Source organism: Melanotaenia boesemani, chromosome 4, assembly GCF_017639745.1.
Source record: "Melanotaenia boesemani isolate fMelBoe1 chromosome 4, fMelBoe1.pri, whole genome shotgun sequence".
NCBI classification, from domain to species: Eukaryota; Metazoa; Chordata; class Actinopteri; order Atheriniformes; family Melanotaeniidae; genus Melanotaenia; species Melanotaenia boesemani.
Window position 1 is genome coordinate 32,061,434 of NC_055685.1, and position 16,204 is coordinate 32,077,637.

Genomic DNA, 16,204 nt, shown 5'->3' on the forward strand with positions numbered 1-16,204 from the left:
ATTCATTAGTTTATATTAAATATACTAATTTAATTTCCTTGTACGAGCGAAACTCCAGAAACACATCAGAAAAACTGGATCCTTCATTTATAGGCAGCTTAACATTGTCTGTCTTTGCATCCCCGATTTAAAAAATCCCAGCTAAGTTTTACGGGTACAGTGAGGTGAGATAACCTTAATGATATGATTGTGACCTCATCTGGGCTATTTTTCAGATTCTGAACAACACCTGCAACATCGTCATCACAAGCTGAGCAATTATTTCTCACTGATTTTCACGTGTAAAAATGGTGAAGTGACGCAGTGTATATTTTACGGCTACCTGTCAGGTTTAAGGTGCTACAGGTCCCCAAAGCTGTATTTATATCTGTTGTTTCATGGCTGTGACAAGCACTGAAAACTGCCCAATATAAATGATCTAATATCTAAGATAAGATCTAATGCAACAACATTTGCACCTTGTGTCCCTCCTCTGCTCATGGGAGTAAAAGCTGTCACATTGTGGTCAGTTTTGACCGAGTTCTTTCCACTGAATCTGTTGTTTGATGGGTTGGTCAGGACTAAGTTCACCAAGGACAAAACATCAAAAGAAACAGAAAAACAGAAGTTGTTTCAGGGAAACAGGCTGAAGTATCAGTCAGTGGTCAGTTCCAGTTTCAGAGTGACCTCATTAACTTCCCAAAGGTCACTGATATCACTGCTGATAATAATACTGCAAATAACTTACCTTAAACTGTATCTAACTGATAATACTCAAAAGCTTTCTGTTGCTTCTCTTACATGTGACTTCTTATTTGAGATCTCTCATTGACATCAAGGCTCTGAACCATTCCTTGCTCATATGCACATGATTATGTATTGCAATGGGCAGAAATTCAAAGAAACGTGGTACAAACACCTCATACAAGCAATTCTGTCACTTTCTTTAAATGTGCGTATGATTCACATTGACAGATAAGATGATGAAGAACAAAGCAGCAGCACAAAGAGAAAAGCATGAAAGCAGAATAGAAGAAAATAGGTGCAATCAGCTGCAGCGGTGCCAACAGTGTGCACGGCGAAGCCATGTGAAGAGACTTTAGCTGTTATTCCATTAGATTTTAGCACATCAAAGCTGTATATGACAGCTGCTGGATGAGCCCAGAGGAGAGACTGAAGTCATGTGAGGTAAATAAGAGGAAATAACTGAACTGGCCACATTTGTACTGTACAATCACTTATAAGTCTTTAATGTGAGGTGCATGTCTGTTCGTGTTCAGTAATGAGTCTTGCCATCAAAAACTCTCCTTCTGAGAATAGAAAAGGGAATGGAGAATCTGGAAGTAGCCAATAAAGCAGTCAGAAGACTAAACCATAGCATGAAGTCAAGTTCAATATGTATGGAAAATATTTAGTAGTGAGTTTTTTATCTCTTCTTGACAAGAGCTCCCTGTACAGGGGGCAGCATGAGCTATAAGCAGCACAGGAGATCTTTGCACACACTAGGGAGCAGAGGAAGCAGCAATCCTAACATGTAGCATACCAAAATGATTGGGATGAACCCAGGTAAAGGCCTCTATACCAAGCATTGGCATCCAAACAAAACACAGTTCATACTCCAAGCAATTGTATGGGAACAGATCAAGCAGCACTGTTCACTTAAGAGTTTCTACTAATTTCTCCACTTCAAGCAAACCAAACAAACAAGGTGTCATGTGAAAGCAATCTGTTGATTACAAAGATGACTGTCATTACTGTGGGACAATAACTATGTCAGCTTGCAGCCTAAAACTATCTTACCTTTGCTGCTTTGTGGACAAATGTTTTATTCAACCTAAAAAAAAACTCTGCTAATGTGTTCTGCTTTGACTCTGCCTTAGTTTGAAATGAATCATGAAGGTCCTGGTAGTTTACATGAAGGTGAAGGGGATTTTATAGTGAAGTATTCACTCTGATATGATATTTTATCTTGGGGTTCACTTCTTTCTTAATCCTCATGGTGTTTCTAAGGGGAACTTGGGGGCTATCCCTGGATTTTTAGAGGATAGATGTGTCCATCATCAACTTTAGCTGATGGCTTCTTGAGATTTTATCTGCCTAATATCTCTAATAAAACATCTGTAAAAATGCTCAGGCTCACTTTTTTAGCTTCTACGTTTGCAAAGTTCCTCATCAGACATAACTTGGTTAATTCCTAGATTAACTGGGCTGTGATCCTCTGGTTTTCACTGAAGGTACGGCAGTTTTATTTTAGGAGAAGATAACACCTTGCATCTTTTACTGTGTTCCTAGCTCATTTTCTCTGACACAGTAACACATTTCTTGATTCTAACACTTCTAATCTCACATGTCTCAGCTCTCTTTCAAGATCAAGTGTATGCATAACCCTTGTCGTTGTAAAGCTTTACTTGATGTGTTTTTAGTTTGCCATTTTAGACAGAAAGCAGAAAAAACAGGCCTTGTAAGGAAGAGGTTAGATTGATTCAATCTGAGGAAAAATTCTGTTTAATGTTGTCTTCGCTGGCATCAGCCATATTTACTTTCTTTGACTTCAGAAGCAAAACTTTTGTTTGAAAAAGACAAAATTGAAGAATGCCTTAAGCTTGCTAATGTTCATTTGGCCTTCATCACAACTTTAATTCCCTTCCTTCTATCTTAGGCACTAAAACACTTTCTTTATTAAATGAACCAGAAGTAACATCTCTCCTGTGTCTTTGGCAAGGTCTTATATGCTAGAAGCTCGATGACCTGGAAGGGGCCTGTAGGTGTGGTGAGTCAGGTATGGGGTAAAAAAGATGCCTGTCCCCTTGAGGAGAGGACAGCTCACCACCTCATGCAGCATATTAAGTCCAAAGACTGTTGTTAGTCCTTTAAGACTGTACCGCTAAGATTTATGCTAACAAGCCGCTATCAGTTTCCCTCTCACCCTTGTCCACTCCTCTCTGAACCAAATCTTTGCATGCACTAAAAGCCTCTTTTTCTTTGCTCCCCCCCTTCATCGTTAGTTGGCTGCCTGTGGGAAATATAACCGCATTGTGCATGTAATCGTTTTAATGAAGGCATGTTTAATCAGTATATTCTTCGTCTGTAGCTTGCAGATAGTGCCAAGGAGCCTTTTAGCAACGGGAGACCTTTAGCACAAGACATGATGACTGTTGAGGCCAAATGAGTGTGGCAGGAAAAGACAGTCGGACCAAGCTGTCCCCTCAGGCTGACGTAACGCATATGGAGCTGTCCTTCCTGCTTCCCCTCCATATACACAGATGCTTTAACTCCCTGTCACTCTGCCAGTCTTTTTTTTTTTTTTTTTTTTTTTTTTTAAGGCAAACAGTGGGAAGTGGGGCAATTAAATCTAATCTGATTTGATATGCTCATTTTTCAATTAATTTTTTGCTTTATTTTTGCTTTTTTGCTCATTTTTGCTTTATTTGCCTGAAAAAATGAAAGTGGGAACTAAATTATCAGCAGAGAATAAAACGGTGAGTGTGATGGTCTTTTGTAAAAATGTTAAATAGATACATACATGGGGCCTCAGTGTGGGTGGTTTCCCTTTAAGATCAGATCCTCTACTAGAGGAAGAAGCCTAAGGGTTCTCGCCAGTGTCTCAGCTATTTCCAGGACTATGCTCTTCTGCATGAATCTCTGCAAGGTTGTCCTTGGAATTTCTTGGAAGCGATTCTCCAGTTTTGGGAAGTCCTATTTTTGAGTACTCCAGTTACTATAGCTAACAACAATGCCTCCATTTTTCACATCTTTTCTACTTCCTCTTTCAGTCCTTTCTAATTTATAAGCTTTCAGATTCAGACATACTTTATTGATCCCAGAAGAACCATCATGGGAGGAAAAACTCTTGCATGGGATGTACCATTGACAGATAGCTGAAGTCCTACCAATGGCTAGAGCGGGCTAGACTAAAGTACAGCACAGAGGTGCTAATCATGGCAGCACAGAAGCAAGCCTTGAGTACCAGGGCAATCAAGGCCCAGATCTACCACACCTACCTGATGTGCAGGCTGTCCAAAGAGCCTCCTGAAACAATCCAGAACCTCACAGCAGGGTACAACATACTGGCAGGCAAAGAACACATGGAAAGCCATCAACAAGTAGCTGGCATAGTGTACAGAAACATCTATGCAGAATATGGACTGGAGACCCCTAGGTCACAATGGGAAACACCTCCCATGGCTATGGCCTGTGTGTGCAATGTTCCTTCTTGCTGCATCTATCACTACTGCTTTCTAGAGATGGTGGAGGTTGGTTGATCTAGTGATTTGAATCCTGGTCAGTACAAGTCTCCAACCACCTACCTTGAAATTTCAAAAAGCTGAAGTCACGCTGGCTTAGATGGCAACCAGAAAACAAGGTCTGCTTCAGATGTTGGGAGACATGAACATTCGGATTCAGATTCAGAAAAGGTTATTTATCCCATATGGGCAAATTATCTGCAGCTTTCCACAGACACCAGTCAGCATTCAAAGTGCAATGTGTCAGACATAATTAGTACACAGTACCCATGAGGTCAGTAGAAGACATGACAAATAAATACATTAAATAATAAACAATAAAACAATAAATACAGATACAGACTAAGACACCCGTTAGCTCAGCTAAAAAAGAAAAGCAATGACTCAATAAATGTCATTTAAAATGACTACTGTCAGATTTAAGAAGTGTGACAGCCAAAGGAATAAAAAATCTTGAACACCCATTGTTTCTCTTTTGAGGAACATGCTGATGAGAAGTGAACTACTGCAACAACACATTCATGATCTACAGGAGATATGACACTGTGCAAATAAAAATGGAAACACAGTCAGGTAACAACAGAGTTGTGGTATGACCATCTTAGTTTTCAACTAAACCTGAATCATGTTGTTCAAGTTTTCTTGTAAAGTTTTCTTGTAATGTCTTAAAATAGCCCCCTTTAGTCTGCCTTTTGTTCCATTTTCAGTCTAGATGATACCACACAGTTTCAATAATGTTGAGGTCTGGGCTCTTTTTGTTAGATGAAAGTTCAGTGATGAAGAAGATATTGCCTTATTCCGGAGGGTGATGACTGCTGGAAGGAATGTTTTCTGGTACCATTTTGTCTCACATTGGAGCTGAAGAAGTCTCTCACTGAACACACTTTGTTGTTTCCTGACTGCGTTGTGTAGAGGATGTGAGGAATCTATTTTCAGCAGTGTTGCACAATGAATCCTAGAAACGATTTGAAAGCAGTTTGCAACTTTATAATGCCAACAAACTTTTTCTGATCATTGAATTTATGCTTTTGGAGACAATTTAATCTTCTACTCACCCAACTATGACCACAACTAGAAAGAAAAAACCTCTGCTCATGTAGTTTGTGCAGTCATTAAAAGTTGACACTCTCTTAATAAAGGAGAGTGCTAAAATCAGAAGTGCTACTCATATTAAACTAAATCTTCAGCATGGCATTTTCTTGGCCTTTCCATGTTTGTTTTCTCTGTTAGTCACCCAACACAGATGCCACCCTGATTCAAAGCAGTTCTGGATCTGTATATTAGGGAAGAAATGTGATGCATGCTGCAAATGTTTGATTTCTCTGACTGACATCAGCCAGCAGTTCCTCTTTGTGTAAAAATGGGAGAAGTGAGTGTAAAATGGCAGGAGGCCAGGGTGTGGAGGATGTGGCTACACCACATTTTCATTTCCTCAGTAAGTTGCAGTAATGGGCCAGCTGTGGTGGCAGTGTGGCAACTGCAGGGCTTGAGAAGGCTTAGTTCAACATTCAAATATGTCTTACAAGTTTTCTGTGATGCCATCCTCCAATGAACAAATGCTAGTAGACCAAAGTTTTTTGTACACGGCATATTAAAATAAATCCCCTTAATTCAATTAACCTTCTGGGGACAGCAGGTGCCAACTGGATCCTTTTAGTCAGTTTTAATTTTTGAGTCAATATTTTTTCTGTATTAAAACTAAAAGCATGGGATTTTCCAAAAATTTTGTATCGAAGGTAAAAATCACACATTTTATTTTAAAAAAATGTTTGTTGTTTTATGTAATAATTCTGGTTAGGACTTAGCTAAAAAATTAGCTTACATGTGGTTGGTTAGCTCTGGTTGGCAGAGGGTCCGTCTCCCATGCGGGATGCCATTGTTTGAATCCCCCAGGGGACGAAAATTCACACCTTCCAGTTGGGTCCTTAGGTAAGACCTTTGATGCCTAACCACTGTAAGTCACTTTGGAGAAAAGTGTCTGCTAAATGACTGTAATGTCATGTTATATGATACTTAACCCTTTGATCCATAGTGTTCACTACAGTGGACACCTATTTAAAGGCTGTTTTCTAATCGGTGAGGATGGTATATTTGGAAAGTTGACACTGCTTAGGAAATTAGTGAGTCATCCAAAAAACTACCATCACCACTGATGAAGTGTCTCGACTCTCGCCCAAGGACAGACTGACCTTGATCGAATTCACAAATTCAGAAAGATCATCTTGTATAGTTGCTCTTGTTTAAAGATCTTTTCTCTCAAAGTGAGAAAGAAACAACATTTAGTTTTAAGAGTCTTTTTTACTTAATAGGGGACTTCGAAAGAGTGTTTCTCCTTTGTCTGAAGCAATAGAAAGCATTATTTCAGGAAATCTTACCAAGTGCAATTATCTTACTTCACTGGCAGATTATTTCACTTGATTATAGACTGAATCTTCTCAAGTTCAGTGTTTCTTTCCCTCTAATATTGATAATAATATAATAATATTGACACTGGGAGGTCTTGAAATGAATTTTAGAGAAATATACATTAATACAATGATACGGTGTGCTCTCAAACAGTGTCTCTATGATGTGATTTAACCTAATACGTGTGTAAAATAACCAGTTTTAGGATTTAGTAACCAAGTTTTAAAGACATATACTGAAAACATGACTAATATTACACATTCTCCTCTCCTAGTATATCACTCTTGAAACAAGGTGAAAAAGATGTTTTGGTTAGATTTAAAATAGCAAGACCTGGTTAGGGATCCAGTTTTTGCATTGGGATGATGTAAGCAGACTACATTGCATAAATGGTTTATCTAATCAAGTCTTAAAATCTTATATCCATTAAGAAAGTGTTTTTTTTTATCTTGTTTAGAGAGTGATATACAAGGCAAGAGCAGAATGTGTATAAATATTTATCATATTTTGAGAGTATCCTGTATGTCTTTTATTTTTGCTTAGTTGCTGAATTGGTTATTTTACACACATGTTAGGTTAGATATTCTCACTAGGACACCGTTTCAGATCACATTCTTTCACACCAGATTTTAGCAATGAAAACTTCTTTCAAAACCTCCCAGAACCAATTCACAACACGTTCAAGGCACAACAAAGTGAAAAAAGATTGCTTATAAGACCCATTCTCTGCCAAGCCAAGTCCCATGTTTTACAGTTTTACCTAAAACTATCCTCACCCCCGAACTAATGGTTTTTTGCCTTGCAGCAACACTGACTTTCATGGATTTTGGTTTAGTAGTTTAAAAATATCATATTGTCATTTCCCTCTGGGATAAATAAAATATTTTTCATTTCATTCATTTTATACCATCTTGCTATTAAAGACACAAGGAGTTAAATTAGAGTAAAACCCATTATTCCTTATTCAATACCTCATACCTCTCCTTTGGCTCTTTGCAAGAGGAACAATATGGCTTTGGATATGTTGGGAAAAGAGGGCAATACACAAGTAAATGATGAATATTCTTTCTAGCAGTAGGAATACGAGTTTTCCTATGTAAATCCACATTTTAAATCTAATACTCATCCATGTTCTACGTTATTGTAAAGTAGTAAAGCGTTTTTTTTAAGTTTCCTGGCTGAGTTCATTCTATTGTCTTACCCACAGAAAGAAAAGGTATCAGTCATGAGTCAGGAAATGGTTAGCTTTGCTTTTAATAAACATTTGGTAATATGTTGGACTATTCCTCGTCAGAGTGACATGGCATTCTGGTAACTTTAATGCAAAGAAAAGAAACAAATGCATTCTCACAAATATTTTTCTTTTAATGTCAAGAGGTTCCTTTCATTCTTTCTGCCTCAAAGTGAGATGTGAACATCACACTAAATGAGTAATACAAACCATTCTATCTGCACTTGTCACGATACATGCTGTTGTAGATTCAGTACACTTTTCATGCTTTTCTTATGTATTATTCAGTTTTATTAAATAAAAGCCAGATTAGATGTTGAGCTGTTTTTTTATTGGGCTTTGTGGATGGCCATTTATTTATCACTATGTATTCTAACCTCATGTAAATACCTCCTCCTGCTTGTTTCTTTCATTCAACACAGTTTGTTAGCCTCGTAGCATAATTATCCAAGTCAAATTTTGGCTAAATTGTGATATATCTATCCAACTGTACTCTCCTAATATTGCTGATTAACTGTGCATCATTGCCTATAAAACTTTAAAATAGACAATGATGCTTTAAGACTAAAGAATTGAAAAATCAAAGAGGACGCTACCATATTGAAAACTGACTTGTGAGAAAGAGAACACATTCACTGGAGGACAAACGGCAGCATTTATCACAGTAGATGGTAAATGACTTCACTTGTTTACTCTCGATATGTCAAATGAGAAGCTGCAGTATTGGTTTGAGGTTGAAGCCTCACTTCAGCCTACACAATTTCCCAGCAAGTAATTTAAATGAAAGACGGTAGCTATGTTTATCTTTCATTTACAGAGAGGGTGTAGATAATTTTACTGATATAACAAACAAAATATCAAATGAAAGTCTTTAGTTATGGAAGTAAGAATTTAAAACCCAAGAAATTAGATTTCTAAGAAGTGTTATCGCTAACAATCTTTTTTCACAGAAATTCATAAATATTTACATATCTATCTATATATTAGAGATCTACATGACTAAGTCATTGATTAGTCATGCATGTGTATGTGTGTGTGCACATTTATACTGTACATACTGTATTTATATATATATATATATATATATATATATAGATATATATATCAAACTTGAGGGTCTTACGCAGTATCTTAGCTGTTCCTAGGACTGCTTTCTTCTGGATGGAGATGTCTGATGTTTCTCCCGGTATCTGTTGGAGTGTTTTCTCCTGTGTGGGGGACACGGCACCCAGTGCTCCAATGACCACTGGTACTACTGTTGCCTTCACCTCCCTTCGTATTTCTCCAGTTTCTCTTGTTCCTATCTCCTGATATTTCCACTACATCAATCATTACAACATTGTTTTCTATCCATGATCACTATATCCAGTTGCTTGGCCACCACCAGTTTCGGTCTGTATCTGGAAGTTCCTCAAAATCTCAGCCCTCTCATTATCCACCACCATGGGAGATGTTTCCCATTGTGACCTAGGGGTCTCCAGTCCATATTCTGCACAGGTGTTTCTGTACACTATGCCGACTACTTGATTATGACATTCTATGTGTTCTTTTCCTGCCAGTATCTTGCACCTTGTGCTGGATCAGGTGCTGGATTGTTTCAGGGGCCTCTTAGCACAGTCTGCACCTGGGGTCCTGCCTGGTGTGGTACATCTGGGCCTTGCCCTGGTACTCAAAGCTTGCTCGTATGCTGCCATGATTAGCACCTCTGTGCTGTCCTTCAGTCCAGCCCTCACTAGTCATTGGTAGTACTTGTTCTACCAGTGACTTGTTCATATCTGCCACTGAAGCTATCTCTCGGTGGTTCATCCCATGCAGGGGCTTGTCCTCCCATGATGGTTCCTCCAATTCATTCTCCTCAAGGTTCCATTGCTGGGTATCTGATCACTGGCGGGGCATAGCTGTTAATTACCTGGATGTTGTTCTTGCCTTTGAACTGACTTCTCAGGACTTGCCTTAAGGCAGACTTATACTTGCATGGCATCTGCATACGGTCAGTTACGGCGTAGCCAACGCTGGTGAGTTTGCTCTCGCATCCGAGCGTAGTGGGTACGTGTTGTTTTGGTGTCATGTTGCAGTTTCTCCTCCTAATTTGAAGGTGGCTGCAGGGGTGGTATCATCTGGTAAACTCACCAGGTTGGAGTTCTTTTGATGGTTCCCTTTAGTTCCGGTATGTATTTTCTGTTTTAAAAAAACAACGGCGTCAAGTATGGATTAGTGTCTTTATTACCTTGTGGAAGAAAACAAAGAAATAATTTGATCAGCCTCTCATCAACTTGATCCATTGGGTGTTGTTTTTAAAAATGGTGGTTATCACACTAATTCAGCGATTCGTAATTCGTAATTCCAAAGTGACCAATCACAAGGGAGTACATCTGTGTAACCTTTTGCATTGCAGGGGTGCACTTCAGGTCTGGAAGAGTTGCACCTCAGGCCTCCGCGGAGCTATGCAGTGCCTACAGTGGTGATGCAGCTGCCGAGCGAGTATAAATCCACCTTTACTGGTTGCAGATATTTGACTGTGGCAGGTTTCCTTGTGGTTTTTCATGGTTGCTGTTTGCTTGTAGTATGCCAAGGTACTTGCAGCTCTCCACAACATCTGTTATTCTACCTCTGACAGTGCAATGCCCTCTGTATGGACTACCTTCCCTCTCTTTGTTACCATTCAGCCACATTTCTCCAGTTCAAAGACGTTCCGATGTTCCTGCTGTAGATCCTGGTTGTGTGGATCAGTGAGTCAATGCCTTGCTCACTCTTAGTGTACAGCTTGATGTCATCCATGTAGATGCCCCATTCCTGAGTCGATAGTCATTGCCAAATTTGTTGATTAATTGGCTGATGGGGTTCAGACTTCTGCAAAACAGCAGCAGGAACAAAGCATCTCCGTGGTATATACCGCATTGTGCATATATGAATATATATATATATATATATATATATATATATATATATATATCATGATAAAAATAGCAATAGCTACCAAACCAATTTTATTTTTAAGGCACTTTAAAAGAAGTGGGTACTGACCTAAGTGCATGACAGTAAGAAATCGTAAAACATTTAAAGACATAAAATAAATGAAATAAGATAATAAAACAATGTAAAAGAAGACCATAATAATAATAATAATAAAAACCATTAAAACAAAAAGCAAGATAAAAAATATGCAACAAAATAATTGTAATCTGGTTGATATACAATAATACCACATGGTTCTTCTTCTTCTTTTAAAATGACATTCACCACAACGTTTTAAATAATCTACTTTCAATGGGATGTTCATTTCATGCCTCCATCACGATTACTATTATTATTGTTGATGGGATAGAATTCATCACCTGACATAAAACACTTCTGGGAGATCTATTTTAAGGCAACATAAAATGTCCAAAACATTAAATCACAGTTTTTAAGTAAAACAGTGCAGCAATAAGCTAAACGCAAGAGAAGTATGGCTTGAAATAAACACAGAAAAATAAAATCAGAAAAGCTTAAAAGGGTGTGTCATCCACAGGATCTTCCAAGCTTCTCCAAGTAAGATGAAGTCTACTGTTCTGCTTAAAAAATGTTTATACCATACAAGACACTAAGCCATGTAAAAGGCAGTCTTGTGTGCCCATGTATACTTTAAAAAAGATCAACTTGACTCCAAGAGCACAAATCAATATATTATATTTTACAACACTTCCAAAAATCTATCATCTTATATCTTTTCAATTTACAAAAATATTAACAACTCTCATGCAAATGTGCATGCCATGTGCCTTCTCAACCAGCAAGCAAGCCTACATTTGAGGTTAGTGGGGCTGTGGTGGAGTATAGCGTAAAACCTTCTGCTTTGAACTACTTGTTTCAAGTCAGTTGCATAGAAGCATTTGTTTTTAGGGAGGAGGGGGGGCTCCTTTACGACTGAGAAACATTTGTTATTACACGTATGCATGGTTTTCCATACATGTATGGTAAGAGGACTGCAGACAGACACTGATGTTCCTTTGTGGTTGTGCCTGCCACAGTAGGTGTTCTTTACACTACATTTTGCCATGATGTCTCACACATGCACACATCATCAGACTTTCAAGACGTAAACAACACCAACCAGATGATATAGCCTACATGTTCCAGTTTGACAAATCACTTTGAATGGCTTGTGTGTTAAAATACGTCAAGCCCCTGTTTTGTTTTTGTTTTTTGTTTTTTTGCCTGCATGCGTGTTTGCTGCATCCCTCCAGCAGCTCAGATTTTGAGAAATCAAGAGATCACTTAAGAGAGTGGATACAAGGAAAGGACCATGTTTCTAACTATGTGGTTATGGCTGAGATCTGATTGAAACTGTGTGGGCACCTGAGACGCATTCGCATGTTCTCATTGTTGCTGATGATCAGCGAGACTCAGCAATTCTAGACTCCATTACTTCCTGGAAATAAAGCTCAGAGGCATACAGAGAAGTGGATGCTTTGATATGGTTGGCATCATTATAAATAAAACCAGAATTTTGTGTGAATGTGAATTAGGGTGAAAACAGATCTTTTAATATTTTAATATTTTAATGCCACCAGTGGTATTAATACTTAAAGTTGGTTTCCCACCCACTGATTCATTTATTGAAACAGTAAGTTCTTTATACTGTACTCATCACAGTGGTGGTGCGGATTCTGATTATATCTGTACATTACAGACTGATGATACCCACGCTGCCCTACTTTATGGTTTATAAGAGATTTGGTTTTATTTGTAATCTAAATTCTGAAAGGCTAACTTCATATCTTGGTTATACTCATTCCAAGCCCGTGAACATTTTTATCCGGATCTTCACTCACCTCATTATTTACTGTTTCACAGCCATACAGACATGACACCAGCAAACAATGCCCACTTCTATTTTATTTACCAGAAGTGCTTCACCAGTCTGGGTTTTCACACAAACTGACGGAAACTTTCCTGTCAAAGGTTAGTTCTCATACTAAGAAAACCAAGCGAGTGACTGCAAAAGCAGCCAAAGGCTTTTTAATACATGCGTGCCTCCACAGAAAACTATAACCAGGCTGTGCAGTTATTTGGGCCAGACTGTAAATCAAATTTAAAATTGTGATGGAAGTATTTTCAGTCCTTGAATGAGCAGATATGACAGCCTGTTTGTTCCATCATTTACTGTATCTGCTGTTTTCAAGTTCTTCGAATGACGTGTGTGTGTGAATTTCCTGATAAATTAGTCACCATATTACAGCCTACCAACCTTTCATTGAATACATCTGTTAAAGTATTTTGAGTGTTAGTTGTTCTGCCACACACCAAAGAGCGAAATATATTATTTCCTAAACTACATACTGTAGTTAGAAACCCATTTTCAATATTGAACACATAATGCATGTGTGCACTGCCATCCATCCATCCATCCATCCATTCTTCCATCCATCCATCCATTCTTCCATCCATCCATCCATCCATCCATCCCTCCATCCATATTCGATACTGTTTAGTCCAATTCAGGGTCATGGGGAAGCTGGAGCTCATCCCATGCAGTGCATTTAAAAATTTCCGGTCGGATGCCATAACAATTATATTATTTAGTGGTGATGGTAAAATTATTAAAACAGACTCAAACATGTTAGATTAAATATCTCAAAACATAACAAGAAAAGGAAATAATCTTAGGATGGAAACCTACATGGGGTGGAAAGGTAGCCAAGGTTATAGAGGTGAACTTGGGTCTGGAGGACTTGGATTTAATTCCCCAGTCTAGCAGAAGGCTCCCATGCTCAAGGGCCCACAGCACCTCTGTGGTGCTGAAATAGGGCTCTACTAAATATACATGAAACAGAGCTTAATTTCAAAATTTTGATTAATAAATTAACTAATGTTATTATTGCTTCTTCTTATATAGAATGAGAGGATCAAAGCATATTCCACTATTGCTGTTGTTTTTTTTTTTTTTTTTTTTTTTTTATTATTATTATTATTATTTCTAATTACTTAGGTCCATCTATTCTGTGGAACAAACACAATTTTTTTCCTCAGCTCCATTTTTTTAAAGCAGCACAGTTGAACTTTGTTAGAATTTTTTCAGTAACACACACCCTTACAGCAGCTAATTCTGTATCCATCTTGCATCCTGTCTCATCTCTGAGCTCTCTCCAGCCAGTAAAAGTCAGTCGGTTGCTGAGTCCTGTCTTATCTGTTGTTCTGTGCCTTCCTCTCTGTCTTTTCCTCGCTTCCTCCAATAATATCCTCTTGTGTTTCTTTGATAAATCATGGTGCATGTTCAAAACGGCCAATGTGTTGATATCCATCTGCTGGCATGTGATGAGGTCTTGTGAAGCTAAATGCTTCTGTAAAGGGATGTTTTCTGAAAAACAAAATAAAAAAGTTGTGGAATGTGGTTTCTCAGCTTTTGGACATTTCTTGACATTGGCTCCAGGAATGTATAATAAATATCAGTGCCATCAAAACAAGTCAGAAACACATATTTTAAAGGTCAGAAAGACACATAGTTCTTCAAAATAACTAAAAAAATCATTTACAAGAAAATTATTTTATAAGTAGTTACATGTCTTGGGCCATAAATTGTGCATTTTTGCACATCATAACTTCCAAAGTAATCAATTTAGGTTACTTTTATGCCAACAACATTGCTCTTTTGCACAAGACTCATTACTCATGGAGCAGGATGATTTCTTACCTATGCATCTACGTACCATAAGAGACCTATTAGGTTGCATAATGTTTTAATGTTTTCCCAGCCCCAACCGACTAGTTTTAAAGAAGCACTCTGCAACTTTCTGACTCATTTTCACAATAAATTTTATTATGTACCTCCCTGGAGCCATCATTGCCATGCAGCATGCAAAGGGGGAGAGAATGCATTTAACAACTTTTACATTGCTCCTTTACGTAACCAATGAGTTTTGCGTTACTGACGTCACATGCCAGCAATTAGATGTCGTCACACTGGTGACAGATTGAATCACCAAGACTGATCTATCAAAGAAATGCACAAGGACGCTCTACTCACAGCTATTTTTTAGTGATATTCAACATTGCAACTGAATCGAGTGTGCTTCAAACTGTATGTTACAGAAGCTGTGTGCTTCATCACTTAATATGGTGCTAACAGGGCATGCTAATGTTGGTTACCATTAGCTAGCATGAGCTACTGCACAGCTTGTTATTGGAATTTTCTTACACGTTAAGAAGCCGTGGTGAGAAGATAATACTTAACCAAAGTGGTCAGTCGCTGCTTTGGTCTAAATTGCAGTATCTGAGATATTATTGCTAAAACACAGAAACCATTTAGGAAACATTTTAGGGTAAATAATAAAGTAGCTTGCTTTTTTTATTTTATTTTTTTATTTTTTTAAATTATTTTTAACATGTTGTTTGCATGCAAGCCACAATAATAAAGCCATAGCAGCTCTTAAAGCAGTCTGTTACCAACATGTTTTTTAGGTCTAATAATTTAATTGCTTTTTATCAATACATTATTAGTAGTATATTTTAGCTTAATATGTAGTTAAAGGTTTCAGCTGTTGCTCATGTAGATGAATACTTTTTTTTTAAGCTTTGTACATACAGTAGCTATGTCATTGTGGAGAGCGATTTACATCAAGCTTTCAACACAAAAGCAATAAACTGCTGTCAGTAACATCAGAATTGACATTAACTTACATCCTGCTGACATTGCTTTGTGCAACAAATAACTGAATAAAAGGCAAATAATTATGAAGTAACACTGTAGTCAAGTATCTGAAATAGTTGCAACTACTGTGGAGACATTTGAACTGGGACTAAAATTATTGTAGAAATAGCAGCTGGCTGCCCCTAACCCCTAATGCAGGGCTATTCCTGCACTCTGTTCCTCAAGGGCCTCTGTCTTACAGGTTTTAGATGGTCCAACACACCCGATTCAAATTAAATGTACAGACATGGACAAAATTGTTGGTACCCGTTGATTAATGAAAGAAAACCTCACAATGGTCACAGAAATAACTTGAATCTGACAAAAGTAATAATAAATAAAAATTCTACAACACTTTTGTCCATGTGTGTATCCAACAGCTTGTCAAGTTCAGCACAATGATTCATTAATTTAAGTCCAGTGTGAATCATGTAAGCATCCAAATCAAGGACAGTGGCTCCTCAAGGACTGGAGATGTTCACCCTTGGCCTACCTACACAGTGTAGGTGAGTAAAGAGAAGAAAGGGATAATCTGAACACAACCTGTATTTTACTGAAAATACTGCACTCATGTAAACTTGTGCTACTGTGCAGATATGGAATCTTTTAAATAAAACTTGGAGTATGTGTGACCCCTGGGCTGGGTGGGTCACGTCAGCTTGCTTGAAAATTAAA